The sequence below is a fragment of the Panthera uncia genome, chromosome A2 (genome assembly GCF_023721935.1).
Source record: "Panthera uncia isolate 11264 chromosome A2, Puncia_PCG_1.0, whole genome shotgun sequence".
Classification (NCBI taxonomy): Eukaryota; Metazoa; Chordata; class Mammalia; order Carnivora; family Felidae; genus Panthera; species Panthera uncia.
The window spans coordinates 59,837,647-59,852,160 of NC_064816.1; the positions used below are offsets into that span (position 1 = coordinate 59,837,647).

The 14,514-nt window shown below is 55.8% G+C and overlaps 1 protein-coding gene across 2 annotated transcripts in view; it reads right to left on the reverse strand.

Annotated features, from left to right (window-relative positions):
- TNS3 (tensin 3) overlaps positions 1-14,090 on the reverse strand; it is a 221,141-nt gene extending 207,051 nt beyond the window's left edge. The window contains exon 1 of one of the 2 annotated variants that reach the window (XM_049641213.1): positions 13,210-14,090. The gene's annotated coding sequence lies outside the window, so the exon portion shown is untranslated. Of the gene's footprint in view, positions 1-12,998 lie in introns of both variants that reach the window. The other variant, XM_049641211.1, reaches the window with a different exon arrangement.
- Between the last annotated feature and the right edge of the window lie 424 nt (positions 14,091-14,514).

Consider the following 14,514-nt stretch of genomic DNA (forward strand, 5'->3'; position numbering starts at 1 on the left):
TTGCATTTCTATACACCAATAACAAGTTATCAAAAAGAGAAATTAGGAAAATAATCCATTTACAACAGCTGGGAATAAATTTAACCAAAGTGGTAAAAAAAATCCGTACACTGAAAACTATAAGACACTGATGAAAGAACTTGAAGATGACACAAACAAACACAAAGATATACCATGCTCATGGATTAGGAGAATTGATATTGATAAAATGTCCGTACTCCAAAGTGATCTACGATGCAATGTAATCCCTACCAAAATAGCAATAGCAATCGCTTCTCAGTCTTTTGGCTAAGATCAAGTGTGAAATACCAACAGCATTTTTCACAGACGGAACTAGACCAAAGAATCCTAAAATGTGTATGGACAGCCACAGAAGACCCCTAATAGTCAAAGCAATCTTGAGAAAGAACAAAACTGGACATACCATGTCGTTCATGTCAACTGTACAAAGCTGTAGTGATCCAGTGTGGTCCTGGCACAAAGACAGACACATAGATCAATGGAACAGAATAGAGAACCCAGAAATAAACCCACAATCGTATGGCCAATGAATGTATGACAAAGCAGAAAAGACTATCCAATAGAATAAGGACAGTCTCCTCAGCAAGTGGTGCTGGGAAAACTGGACAGCAACATGCAGAAGAATGAACCTGGACCACGTTCTCACACCAAACACAAAAATAATTTCAAAGTGGATTAAAGACTTGAGTGAGATCCAAAACCATAAAGCTCCTATTAAGTTCTTTACATTGGTCTTAGAGATATTTTTGGGGAACAGTCTCCTGAAGCAAGGGCAAGAAAAGCTACTGTAAACACGTGGGACTGCATCAAACTAAAAAGTTTCTGCACAACGGAGGAAACAACCAGCAAAACTAAAAGGCAACCACGGAATGGGAGGAGATATTTGCAAATGACATGTCTGATAAAGGATTAGTATCCAAAATCTATAAAGAATTTATACAACCACACACACACACACACACACACACACACACACACATTATCCAATTAAAGGTGGTCAGAAGACATGGGGTGCCTGGGTGGCTCAGCTGGTTAGGCGTCCAACTTCGGCTCAGGTCACGATCTCACAGTTTGTGAGTTCAAGCCCCACGTCGGGCTCTGTGCTGACAGCTCAGAGCCTGGAGCCTGTGTCTCCCTCTCTCTCTGCCTCTCCCCTAACTCACGCTGTCTCTCTCTCTCTCTCTCTCTCTCTCTCTCAAAAAAACTAAACATTAAAAAAAAAAAAGCGGTCAGAAGGCATGAACGGACACTTTTTGAAAGAAGACATCCAGATGGCCACAGACACATGAAAAGGTGCTCAACATCACTCATCATCGGGGAAATACAAATCAAAACCACAAGAAGATACCACCTCACACCTGTCAGAATGGCTAAAATTAACACAAGAAACAACAGGTGTCAGCGCGGATGTGGAGAAAGGGGACCCTCTTGCACTGCTTGGTGGGAATGCAAACTGGTGCAGCCGCTCTGGAGAACAGAACAGAGGCTCCTCAAAAAGTTAAAAATAGAACTGCCCTCTAATCCAGTGATTTTACCTCTGGGTATATATCCAAAAGAAATAAAAACATTAATTAGAAAAGATACATGCACCCCTATGTCTACCGAAGCATTATTTACAGCAGATAAGATACGGAAGCAGCCCGAGCGGAGCGTCCATTGACGAATGAATGGATAAAGGAGAGGCGGTGTTTGTACACAATGGGATATTACGCAACCATAAAAGTGAATGAAATCTTGCCATCTGTAACAACATGGATGGACCTAGAAGGTATCATGCTAAGTGAAATGAAGTCAGACAAGAAGACAAATTCTATTTGATTTCACTTACATGCGGAATCTAAAAACAAGAAAACACAGACAGACTTCTAGAGAACAATGTGGTCGTTGCCAGAAAGAAGTGGGTGGGGAATGGGCAAAATAGGAAAAGAGAATTAAAAGGTACAAACTTCTAGTTACAAAAGAAAAAAAATGAGGCGCCTGGGTGGCTCGGTCAGTTGGGCGTCCGACTTCGGCTCGGGTCCTGATCTTGGGGTTAGTGAGTTCAAGCCCCACATCGGGCTCTGTGCTGACAGCTCGGAGCCTGGAGCCTGCTTCAGATTCTGTGTCTCCCTCTCTCTCTGCCCCTCCCCTGCTCATTCTCTCTCTCTCTCTCTCTCTCTCTCTCTCTCTTCCAAAAATAAACATTACAAAAAAATAAGATGCTGGGATACCATGCACCACATAGGGATTATAGTAACAGAATCGAAGCACTTTGTATGGGACAGATCATATCTAGATTTACGGTAGTGGTCACTTCATGATGGGTATACATGTTGAACCACTATGTTGTACTCCTGAAACATACAACATGGTATGTCAGCTACACTTCAATAAAAAAGAAAGAAAGAAAGAAAGGAAGAAAGAGCTAAGTAAACATTTTAAAAAGAGCCCCAGACTGGGCCTCCAGTCCCTGGGACACGGGAGGTCACAGTGAACCGGACAGGAGCGCCCCTCTGAGGCCAGCCGCACCATCCCCGGGGGCAGGTGCATGAGGGGGGATGTGCTCAATCCTATCCTTCCTGCCGGCGCAGTGGGTGACTTTGCCTGTAACCTCTCCTGCTAGTGGACAGCCGAAAGAAGAGAAGCAGGGACCCCACAGGGCCTGGGGACACCTCTCGGGGCCCGCTGGGGGGCGGGGGCGGAGGCCAGCCAGGCAGCAGCTGCTCCGGGGGAACACGTCCAGGCAGACACAGCCAGCAATCCGGTGGACCAGCTGCCCCCACCCCTTCAGTGTGCTGAGGGTCAAGAGCACCAGGTGCTCGGCTGGGGTGCAGTAAACATCAGGTGCCCAAAAGCACTGAGTGAGGGAGGGGACAAGCAGACAAAGGACTGGTGCCCCTCCTGCCCGTTTTCGGACACCAGCCTGGGGCCTGTGAAGTGACACGCACCACGTCATTCCTTAAGTGGGGGACACACGAGCACGCTAGGGAAACAGAGCCAGGCAGTGCAGTCACACCATGGCCCTCGAGAGACCAGCTGCCCACTGAGAGAAGGGCACACGGGCCAGCAGACACCAGGGACCACAGGGCCCGCGAACGAGGCCAGCCTGGTGCTATGTACCCCCCGCCCCCGTCCCTCATCCCAACGGCGAGCTGTGGGCTCCCGCCAGCAAGCATACACACAGCAGATGGAAACAGCTCTCCGAAATTTAACCAGGTTTGTTAATGTTCATTTGTTTATTTTGAGAAAGGGAGAGTGTGCGAGCAGGGGAGAGAGAATCCCAAGCAGGTTCCGTGCCGCCAGCACAGAGCCAGACGCGGGACTCGAACTCACAAACGGTGAGATCATGCTCGACCTGAGCCGAAACCAAGACTCAAATACTTAACCGACTGAGCCACCCAGGTGCCCCGAAGCCAGTTTTTTGTTTTGTTTCGTTTTGTTTCCTTTTGTCTTGTTTTGTTTTATATGTGTTCCGTATGAAAGAATTTATGAACGTGACCTCGGCAGGCTGGACAGAAAGCCGGTTAAGGAGGACGGGCCACTGCTGTCCCCGCAGGAGTCTGCTGGGTGCCCCGCGTTTTTACCAGAACAAAACCCTCGTTTAAATATTAGACAAGAGATTACACATCCTGGTGAGTCTGCATCAACACTGGAATCCATTCTGAGTGTGAGACAAAGGAAATCATTCTTGCCATTTTTTTACAGTGCGGGTTTCAAGGAAACCCCACCACTCGCTCGGTCCAAAAAGAATATTCTTTTGTGCTGCGCGACCAGTAAACTCAGGCCTTGTGTTCGCGGCTCTGGTCGGGGAGCCTGCATGGGTTCCTAGCGGGCATTTACTGGCAACTCTCAATAATATGACAACTTGAAATGTGGCAGTTTTCCAAGGAAATAACATGGGTGGGATTCTCAAGTCTGTTAGAGGCCGTGTCAGCGGCCCTCGCCTGAAAGTTAATGGAGCTCACTGCAAAGCAAACCTTCCAGAAAAAAGAAAATGGCGACCCTGAAAAAATTCCTGAAACCCTGGGGTAACGCGTGAGCACGCCCCTCTCTTCCAGTAAAGAATCAGCTTCTAGAAGGTTTCCCTTGGGGTGTGGAACTGTGTCCTTGGTTTGTGAAGCACGCCGGGCATGCTGCCGATGAGGGGGGGACAGGGCTCCCGGGACCCGGTGACAAAACGTCTTGCCCAAGGGCACAGCATTAACTCTGTGCAGCTTCCAAAGCTCTTATCTTACAAAATCGAAAGCAGCAGCCTTGGAAGAGCTCAGATGTTAGTGAGAGAGACATGTGAACACAAATGAGCGAGCTGATCCCAGAGGGCGTCAGGAAGGGTACACGGGCTGTGACGGCCAAGGTCCGCAGCCCACCTCCTTCCCAGGTGCCTGGCAGGGTACGTAGGGGTCAGAAATGCTTACTTGGGATGGAGTCTTCTGAAAAGGCTGAGAAACTGAAGATGAAAGGAAGGAAAACGCAGTGTGTCCTCAAGATGACCTCACGCGCATGCTGTCACCAGGGAGCGTCCTTAGGCCGTTCAGCAAGGCTGCGAGAGAAGCTCCGTGGCTGTCCTGGGTCCAGGTCCGCAGGCCGGCTCCCATTCTGCCCCAGCCCCAGGGTATACAGCCAGCTGCCCCCAGCCAAGGGCCTCCTCTCTGCTCAACACCATCTGGCACCACAGGATGTAGACATGCTGATGTCCTCAGAGCACTCGGGTCTGACACCAGGCGGAACACAGCAGAAACAACAGGTTTAGACCAATGGAAGGCAGGCAGGCAGCCCCAAAGTCAATGGGGGGCAAACAAGAGAGACTGAGGTTGGCCAAAGGCTCCGGCAGCCCCCAGCCCGTTGACCCAAACCATCTTGGCTCGAGACCCAGGAAGCTGAACCCGTCCAGACCCCACAGAACACTCCAGGCTGCAGAGCTGAGCTCGGCCCCTCCAGGTCCTGGCCACATGATTACCCAGAGCACTGGTCACGGAGCCTCGTGGAGCCACGGCCAGCCTGCCTGTGGCCTCAGTGCCCACCATCCTGCCACACGTTGTCAGCTACCGACTGCTGTTCACGCTGCACGTGGTGACCCTGTAAGGAAACCTACATTGGTGGGGCCCTGGCCGCCAGCCCGAGGAGTGGCGCAGGAGACCTGGACGCTGGGGACTGTGGGCACCATGGGGCCCCCCAACTGCACCCACCCGGTGGCCACATCACCATGGTAACAGCAGTCGGGCGATGGCATCTCCAGCAATAACGGAAACGCTGTGACAGCTAACTATGCTCTCCAAGATGACGCACACCATGGGTATTCCCCTAGAAACGGGGTGGGAAGGGGCGAGGACAAGAGAACTCGACTCTGACGTTGCCCCCAACCTCATCCAAACATCTCATCCGGTCACAATCACAGGCTTGCAGGTGGGCGACCAGAAAGGGCTTTGCGGGGCACCTAGGAGCTGCCAGGGCCATTCCAGAAGTGGGGGTGCACAGGCTTTGGGAAAACAGACCTCGGATGCTCCCAGCGTCCCCCCATGCAGTACCGGACGGGCAGGGCCTCCCAAGGACCAGGCGGCGCATCAGAACTTCCTCGGGGCTCCAGCCCCCGAGCTGCCTGCCCAGAAGAGGGTCAGGACCCCGTGTGCCAGTGCCCTCCTTCCCCGCAACTCCCAACAGCCCCCAGCCGGGAGACCTTACTATCCCCTATGCTGGGAAGTGCCCTCATCAGGGGCCTGTGCGCAGCGCAGCCCGGGATGCAGGCCTGGTCCACACTGGCCGCTCCTGTGGGTTGAGAGTCTCCCCCCACCCTCAGATGCAGAGGGCCAGGACCCCTCCCCGTTGCAGAGGTCCACCTCATCCGGCGCCCCTCCTGTGTGGCTGCCTGCACTTGGGGCAGCCTGCTGCAGCTCCTGGCCACACTAGAGAGCTCCCATGGGCCCCGTCGCAGACTTCGCCCCCACTGGTTAAACAGCGTGGAGACTTGAGGCTTTGACACTTTCCCCAGGTTAGCAAGTGGAACGTTCTGTCCTGTGCCTTCTCATCCCCTCTGCCCTCCTCCACCCCATCCCTCCTCCAGGGCCTCATGCTCCCAAGGCCGCTTCCCCGAGGGCTCCTTCCCCAGAGCCCCCAGGACTCCCCCTCTCTCAGCTTCCCTGCAACTCTGCAACTCTGTGATCCAACTCCAGTCCCCTTTGAAAGAAGGCCCCAGGCCCAGCCTTCAGGGAGCCCCGTGCCTGGCCTCAGAAGAAGCTTCCGTAAGGGGGAAGCCTGTAAGAATGTCTGCCCCTCCGCGTCCCCCAAACCTGACCAATGCCGCCAATACCCACGTTGGAAAAGATGCCGGTGAATCTGGTCCAACTGCAAGGCAGGGGAGATCTAGGGCCTGCTCCTTGGCATCCCTGACTCGAGATCCTACATGCACTCTTGGAAGATAAAAATTAACCAGCGACTACCAGGCTTGGGCCTCCTGCTCTCAAGGCGGCCGATGGCCCCGGCAGATCCTGTGCACAGGTCGGGAGGGTGGCCTGTCCCCAAAGCTCAGCACCTGCAGGGCCCCAGCACCGAGGCCAAACCAAAGCAGGCCCGGGTCCGAAAAGCGGCCGACGGAGCCCTGGGTAATTGCACTCATAGATCATAGACTCTGGCATGCGGTTCCCAGACTGAACTATTTATCCAAATTAAAACCATTCTCCAGAAACAGAATCAGACCCTTTTAATTGAAAATAAAACCAAGCAACTCTGAAGGCTCTTTTTTTTTTTTTTTTTTTTTTTTTAATGAAAGACATTCTTCCTGCCTCGTTCCATTAATCACTGAGTTTACACAATCTGTCAAAATAGCTCAGTAAGAAGTCTCCGTCTTCCTTCCCCCGCGGGCCTGGTTTCTACCCTGTGGGCGCCAACTAGGCCCAGCAGTCAGGGATGCTGGGCAGACACAGAGAGGCTCTAACGAGCACATTGCGATGCGACTGTATATATCAAGGGGACGTCCAAAAGTCTGTGTCCTCTCCTGGGCACATGTCCAGCAGAAAGGAAAGCGGGGGCTAAAAAACAGATACCTGCATGTCCTCGACCACAGCAGCCCTGCTCACAACAACCAAACCCAAGTGACCCTCTCCGAAGGAGAGAATGTGCTCCATCCACACGAGGGAATATTCTTCAGCCTTGAAACGGAAGGACAGTCTAACACCTGCTGCAAGACGAGTGAACCTCGGAGGTCGTGAGGCCGAGTGGGAAAAGCCCAAAAAGACAAACTGTGGGGCGTCTGGGGGGCTCAGTCGGTTAAGCGTCCAACTTCGGCTCAGGTCAGGGTCTCAAGGTTCGTGGATTCAAGCCCCATGTCGGACTCTGTGCTGACAGCTCAGAGCCTGGAGCTTGCTTCGGACTTAAAAAAAAAAAAAAAAAAAAGACAAATCGTGTGTGACCTCACTTGAACAAGGTCCCTGGAGGACTCATTCACAGAGAGAGAATGTAGGGGGGATAGAGCGGGGGGCTGGGGGAGGGGGTGGGGAGTTAGTGCTTCATGGGGACAGGGCTTCTCCAGAGGGAAACGGATCTGGGGATGGACAGCATGAATGTGCTCAACGCCGCTGAACTGTGCGCTTGAACTTTTCAAGTTAACGCGGAAAATGTTATGATTTATGTATTTTACCACGATACCAAAAAGAAGTTTGTGTTCTGACCTCGGTCAGGCTGGCAAGTCCTTCCGCGGACATGACGGGCCAGGATCTTGCTCAACAGCCCCCGTGCAGGGATGATGCATGCAGGCGGTGCATGCAAAGGACACACGGCCCTCACGTCCGCTACGACACATCCCTCTCCTGGGGCACTGTCACCGATGGCCGTGCGTGTGCAGAGGTGGTTACAGGGGGCAGGGGGGCAGGCGAGGGATGCATTTACTGCCTTGTTGGTGCTAAAACCTCACGTGATCTCAGCGAGGTAAAGTCCAGAAGTACAGCCCTCCAGAACACTGCCTCTGGGCCAGTGCTTACAGAAAGACGGCTCTCCAAGTCGACAGCCAGCACGTATTGCGTGACAATTATTTTGTAGAAAGAGTCCGAAATCAATTTAAGAAGCTAAGACATCCACTACCTGGGAAGCTTCTCTGACTGGGGAACAATGTTGGTGACAACTGTCCCCTCCCCTCCTGGCCCAGGACAAGGGGAAATGCCTGCCCAACCGGCTGAGGGCATAGATAGGCCCCTTCCTTCCCTCACTGCCCAACCCCCCCCCACCCCCACCCCGGGGGACTTCAGATCCCATCCTCAGATCACCAGGACAAACGAGTCCCACCACTTCCTCCAAGGATCACACTGCTGGCCCCCATGGGGGATCAGATAGCGCCTCCAAGAATGCGGAAGTGGTATTCCAGCAAGAGACCCCGGAGCTATGGAAATTCAGCAGTGGCCCTGGGCCACAAGCAGGGAGGAAACCCCAACCCAAGTGCGAGAGGCAACCCCAAAGTCACACAAAACACCACCACAGGGCTTGCTCGTGCTGGTGTGAGTCCCCTGGAGGGCACCGAGGCCCCAGGCTGCAGGTGGGGAGCCCCAAGGACACTCCCCACGACAAAGGGCGGCTTTACCCCAAGTCTGTGGCCACCAGAACCCACTCTTTCCTCCCAGCAGGCTGCCCGAGCCATGCCTTTGATCTGCGTCCAAAATCCCCAGTAGGGAGGGAGTGAGGCTCAGGAAGCCCCTGGGAGGTGATGAATTAGGAGGGAGGAAGGCCAGGACCCAGTCAATGGAGCCCTTTTGTTCCCCCAGCCAGCTCCAGCCCGGCTCCGGGAGGAATGCGCACAGAACGCAGACGCCCAGCTAATGGCCCGGCCTGGCCCCAGGGCGCCTCGCCGGCCAGATGTGGGCCTGCCCACGCTTCTCCTGCGGCTCACGATGAGTGACAGGCAGCACCCTGCAGCTGTGTGCCGGGAACCGGAGAAGGGTCCCCACTCCAGGCCCGTCCTGCCTACAGCAGAGCCGCCAGAGGCCGGCAAGGCCTTCCGGGACACTTGCCTTCTCTGTAGGCTGCAGCTAGTTCTTGGGCCTTCTGAACCTCGGGGGGGTGGTTTCCCTGCTCACAGCCGCTCTCAGAAAGTCTACGCTCAGGGCACACCCTGCGGTGGCCTCTGAGCACAGTGCCAGCTGCCTGGAGCCTCAGCCTCCTGGACGGGGCCCACGGGCACAGCCCGGCCCCGGGAGCGTGAGCGGTTCGCCACTCGGGAAGCTGGAACGGGGGCCCACAGATGACTCCTAAAGCTGAAGAACAAAGCTGGGACTGCCAAGGGTGCAGTGAGCGCTCTCTGGTCTCCCCAGGAGAGGAAGAGGAAGGCGGGAGCCCCCACGCGCCACAATGAGCACTGACGGAGGAAGGAAGAGAAGCAGAAAGCGACAACAGGCTCCCTGTCCGAGGAAGCAGCTGGGGCAGGAGCCCCGCCAGCTGCGGACACCTCGCCAGCCCCTCGCGGGGACCCATGGAGACCCCTGGTCTTGGGAACAAGTCCCAAGATTGCAGATGGACCTGGGTTCCAATCCGGGACACCCCCCCCCCCCCCCGCCCCCAGCACCACACCAAGGCACGCACTCAGAGGCTCTGCCCACCCCCCACCCACCCATCACTAAGGCAGGACAGACTGTCCCCATCAGACCAGGGTTCCAACCAGCCCCAGGTCTTGAGAGCTCTGGAAAGCGGAGACAAAAACCACGCCTTGCGAGGAGGGTGGGGGAAGATCAGGTCCTGTGTCGGTGAGGACAGCTAAGCTGTCAAAAAGGTGCTACTGCAAGGCCATTAGCTGAGCACAGAGGCCCTGTCCAGCCCAGGGATGAGGGACAGACGCATCGGAAAGACTTCTCTCCCAGAGCTGGTGGCTCCAAGTTGCCTGATCAGGAATGCCCCACCGGAGGGAATTTTCCTGATTACCGACCAAGACTCCTTAAACACACATTTTTCATCAAATTAGCCCATTTGGGACAATATATATTAATACTAGATCACTGCCTTCTTTTTTAAAAAAAATTAACATAATTTTTAAAACGCGCAGGGGTCATCGCTGATGACACGGGCAGGGGGCAGTGACACAGGGGGGGCACTCTGACCGCTCCTAAGGGCTCCCCCAACCCGTGGTGGTCATCCTTGCCCTCGCAGGCCTCCCCCGCTCCAATTCAGCGGCTCCCCAGGGGGATTCTGGGACACCCGGCAGGGCTGTACCAAATCCAGGCACAGCAGATACCCAGATGTCCCTGAATGCACAGCCTCGTGGATGTGACAGAGCACCCCTGACCCACACTGCCCCATGGACATTCACCAAACACTGTGCAGACAGGCAGAAGGCAACAGGAAGTTCTAGAAACCAGGAGATTCTGGTTTCCTGCCCTTCTAGGAAAGGGACAGTCGTGGAGAGATAACGGTGTCTACCCTGAGCCCACTCCAGCTGTGGAACCACCCCGCCCGCTGTCCACAGGGCTCAGCCCATGAAAACAGACTCACAACATTCACTGAAGCCAGCAGAAGTCACGTTCAACGGCACTTTGATGGAAGCGATTCTGAATGTCTAGGTGTTTTAAAAGCAGCAGCAGAATGGTGTTCGATACCAGCTCCACATGGGCACCCCCAGAAAGGCGCCCCCCTGCATGCACCCCACCCCCCGCTGGGCAGCAAGGGTTCCAGCAGCTAGAACAGTGCGCGGGACCCAGACAGTGACAGTGACCAGTGACGGCTTCCTACACCCAAACAGTAGCTCTGACTTAACCAAACACCTACTGAACTAACCAACTAACCAGGAGTCCTTTTTCGGGATCGACAGAGGTGACTACAGGGGCCTCCAGGTGCACGGGGCACACATCACCCCGTGCTTACGGAGTTCTACCAGAAAGGGCCTGTATCTTCCGGACCCCAGCCCAGCTCCTGGGGGCAGAACCAGACCCCGCCAGAGGCCCAGCCCGGAAACAGGGCCTCTCCCAGAGAAAGTCATGGCTGGGAGGCACCCTAGGGAAGCCTCCCACTCAGAGAGCAGCGGCCCCACAACAGTAACACTGCTGGCTAAGGTTGGCGGGTTCTCCAGCAAGAACGCCCTGCACCTCTCCACCCCACAGGAGCTGGGGGGGGGGGGGGGAGGCGAGGGGAGGGTGCTGGGAGGGAACAGAAAGCTTTCTCCCCACACGGGGGTGGTTTATGCCAGGCTGGTCCTAGACAAGGAGCCTGAGCGCCAGGGCACCAGCCAGAGCTTTGATGGGATCCCTGTTTGTCAATTTACTCATCTGTAAAATGGGCCAGCCAGCAGTGGGTCAGAAACCTTCCCCACTAGGCCCCTCCCCTCACTTTTCTTGCCTTTTAGCCTTCTTCCCAGGCCTTTTTTCCCCCCCTAAATCCCCATCAGCAACATCCCCTGCAGGACCATAATATTTGACCCCGTGACCTTCACCTCCCACAGGCACATTTGCAAGTTGCTCCTTTTGAAACCATTAGGTGCCAAACCTACACTTTGTAAAAGCTGGTCAATTTGCATCGAGGAGCACCCGGTTCCCAGCAGCTACTACTTTTTCCACCTTCTCAGTGCTTTGCAAAGCAAGAACTCAGCTGCTGCCACAGCTCACAGTTTGCACCTCAGCTGAGGAACCTGCTGTCAGAACCTGCATCCAACAGCAGGGGCGAGGACAGGGCCCTGCAAACCTCCATCCCGGCTGGAGCCCTGCGCCACACCACATTTCATCAACATGAACAAGATGCTCGGCCTTTCTCTGCCTCCGTTTGTGCACCTGTAAAATGGGGCAACAACCCCAGTCCCATCTGAGGAAGGCCACTGGGATGAAATGCAATAAAGGCATGAGGAGCATTTAGCACAAGCAAATGCTAAGTACCTGCTGTTACTATGTGATTACTTTGCCTCAGAGGTCACTATTCCTTGGCAATATTGCAAAGTAAGATACTATTACTTTGTCTTTGAGGTCAGGAGTCTGGCCTCCAGCCAGGTCCCAGGCAGCTCCCTGTGCACAAAGGTCCCCTCATGCTCCGGGACTGGCCTCGTTCCCTCCACCCTCCAGCTGCACAGACTCGCCAGCCCCTCCCAGGCTCCTCCAGGCCTCTCCACAGAAACGCCTTTCTTAATACTTGTTGATTGATTTGCAAATATAACCTCCCAGGCCCCAGAGAGGAGAGAATCCAATCTCTTTCAAAGGGCAGAGAACTAACTACAGCACTTCAAAGACGGCAAGAGGCAGACCAAACACACCAAAATGTCAAACCGGCTGGTTCCGAAACGCTTTGCAACTTTAATGCAATGAAAACTTCAATGAAATGAAAACTTTTACCCGATTTTCAGTGCATTTTTAGTCTTTGAGGATCACGTTCATGAAAACCTCCAGAAGGTCAAAGTGTGTAGAGGACTGGAGCCCCCTCAGGGTCGGGGGACTTCTGAACAGGCAGTGACCGCCCTCGACAGTGCGCCTTGCTGGCCCCACTTCCCCGGGCGCTTTTATTAATCGCGGTGGAGAAGGGGGTCGCCCTCTGGCAGCTCCGGAGTCCCTTCCCGCCACACCACAGATTTTCACATCCCTTCAAGCAAAGACCCCAGCGCCCCGGTCGGGCCGCGGCGCCCACCCCGAACGCAGCCCCCCGCGGGCGCCCCTCGCTCCCCGACGCTCCCCCCTGCCGCTTGTCAGCGACTGCGCCGGCCGGCCGGGGGGCACGTGCCACAGGTGGCGCCGGCCCCGAGAGGCCCCCGCCCCGGGCGCCCCCCGCGAGGCTCCTGCGCCTTCAGAAGTCAGGAGGGAGCGCCCGGGGACCCCCGCCCCCGGCTCCCGCCCACTTCGGGGACCGGGACAGGGCCCCGGCGCGGCTCTCAGCCCTGCGGTCTCGGGACTCGTCCCCGAAAGCGAAGTCCGCCGCGCAGCGCCGCCCCGGCCGCGCCCCCGGACCCCAGATCCTCGCCTCCGACCCCGCGCTGCGTCCCCGAGCCCCTCCCCGCGCCCGGCGCGCAATCGCGGCCGCCGGCCCGACACAAAGAGGGCGGCGGCGCGGCCCGGTACCTGGGCGAGCGGCGGGTCCCGCGGGGCGATGGCCGCAGCAGGCCGGGCGCCGAGCTGCGCGGCGGCAGCGCGGGCGGGCCGTCCTCCTGGCTCGCGGCCGCGCCCGCCGCAGGGCCCCCTCGAGGCGGCGCGGGCAATCGCCACCGCCGCGCCCGGCCGCCGGTCACCTGGCCCCGTGCGCCTCCGCGGGACCGCGAGACGGTGAACCCACCTGGGGGGCCCCTGCTCCGAGTGTCCGCGGGCTGCGGGTGGGGCGCGAAGGGCTGCTGGGGTCCGGATCCCTGCAAAACTGGCTCGTTCGTTCACTCCTGCATTCACTCATTCATTCAGCCACGCACGCGTGCATCCGGCGCTAGGATTACGCGCTCTCGGGAACCCAGACCTCCCTGCCCGCCTGCAGCTTACAATCTAGTAGGGTCGTGCAGACGCAAAACCGCACAGCCACGACAGGCAAAGCACAAGATGCTTAACAAGTCCCTGGAAGGTCAGGCCAGTGGAGGGAGGGGTCAGGGAAGACTTCAAAAGTCACATGACTTCTTAAAATGAGCCTGGAGAAAGGAGCAGGATTTAGGCTGGCCAGGAGCATTCTGGAAGAGCCGTCAGGGGAAGAGGGGTGCTCAGGGGAGGAAAGGCAGAGAGATGCCAGCATCCCCCAGACCCACATATCCCCTCAGTCAGCCTCTCGGTCTTGGTTTTCCCACTAGTGAAATCCGGGAAGTGGGCAGCAACCTCCAAAGATCCCCTTGGAAAACGTACACCCTTTGGCAGAATTAGAAGCGCTGTACTTTGGGGCGCCTGGGGGCTCAGCTGGTTGAACATTCAACTCTTGATTTCCCCTGAGGTCATGACCTTGCAGTTTGTGAGATTCAGCCCCACCTGGGGCATAGGGATTCTACTAGGATCCCACCAGGAGAGGGCTGGGCTCGCCTTGAGGTGCAGTTACCAGGAGCGTCCCCTCATCAGGGGCCCAGCGCCTCTTCGCAAGTGCATTGCTCTACGGGGTAGCATTATTTCTCAAGATGTCAAAAGCACATAACTCATTCTCAGACTGAACTGGGCATTCTTTCTCTGGGGTAAATGCTTCCTGAGCATTGAACCCCAGGCCTCAGGAATAGGACAGACATTTTTCCTGCCCTCTAGGAGACCCCAGCCCCAGGGCTGACAGGAGGGAGAGGGGGGACCTGAAATGGAGCCTCAGGGGAGGAGTCCACAGCCAGCTGACCCCTAAATGGGGCTGAGGCTGGTATTAACTATCTTCTTTTTACCCATAGGGAAACAAGATGAAATCCTAGATAATTTGTCCAAGGTCCCCCAGCTGCTCAGCAACAGAATATGAGAAAGATCCGGAACCATCAGGACAATAAGCTACGCTTACCCCTTTCGGAGCTGCCCGGCTTGCCCCCACCCCCCCCCCCCCCAACATTCGCACCAACTGGCTCTTTGCTTGAACATCCCGAGCCTACCAGGTCTATCCATCTTGCATGTCAGAATCTGTCACGATGTCCAGGTCCCTAAG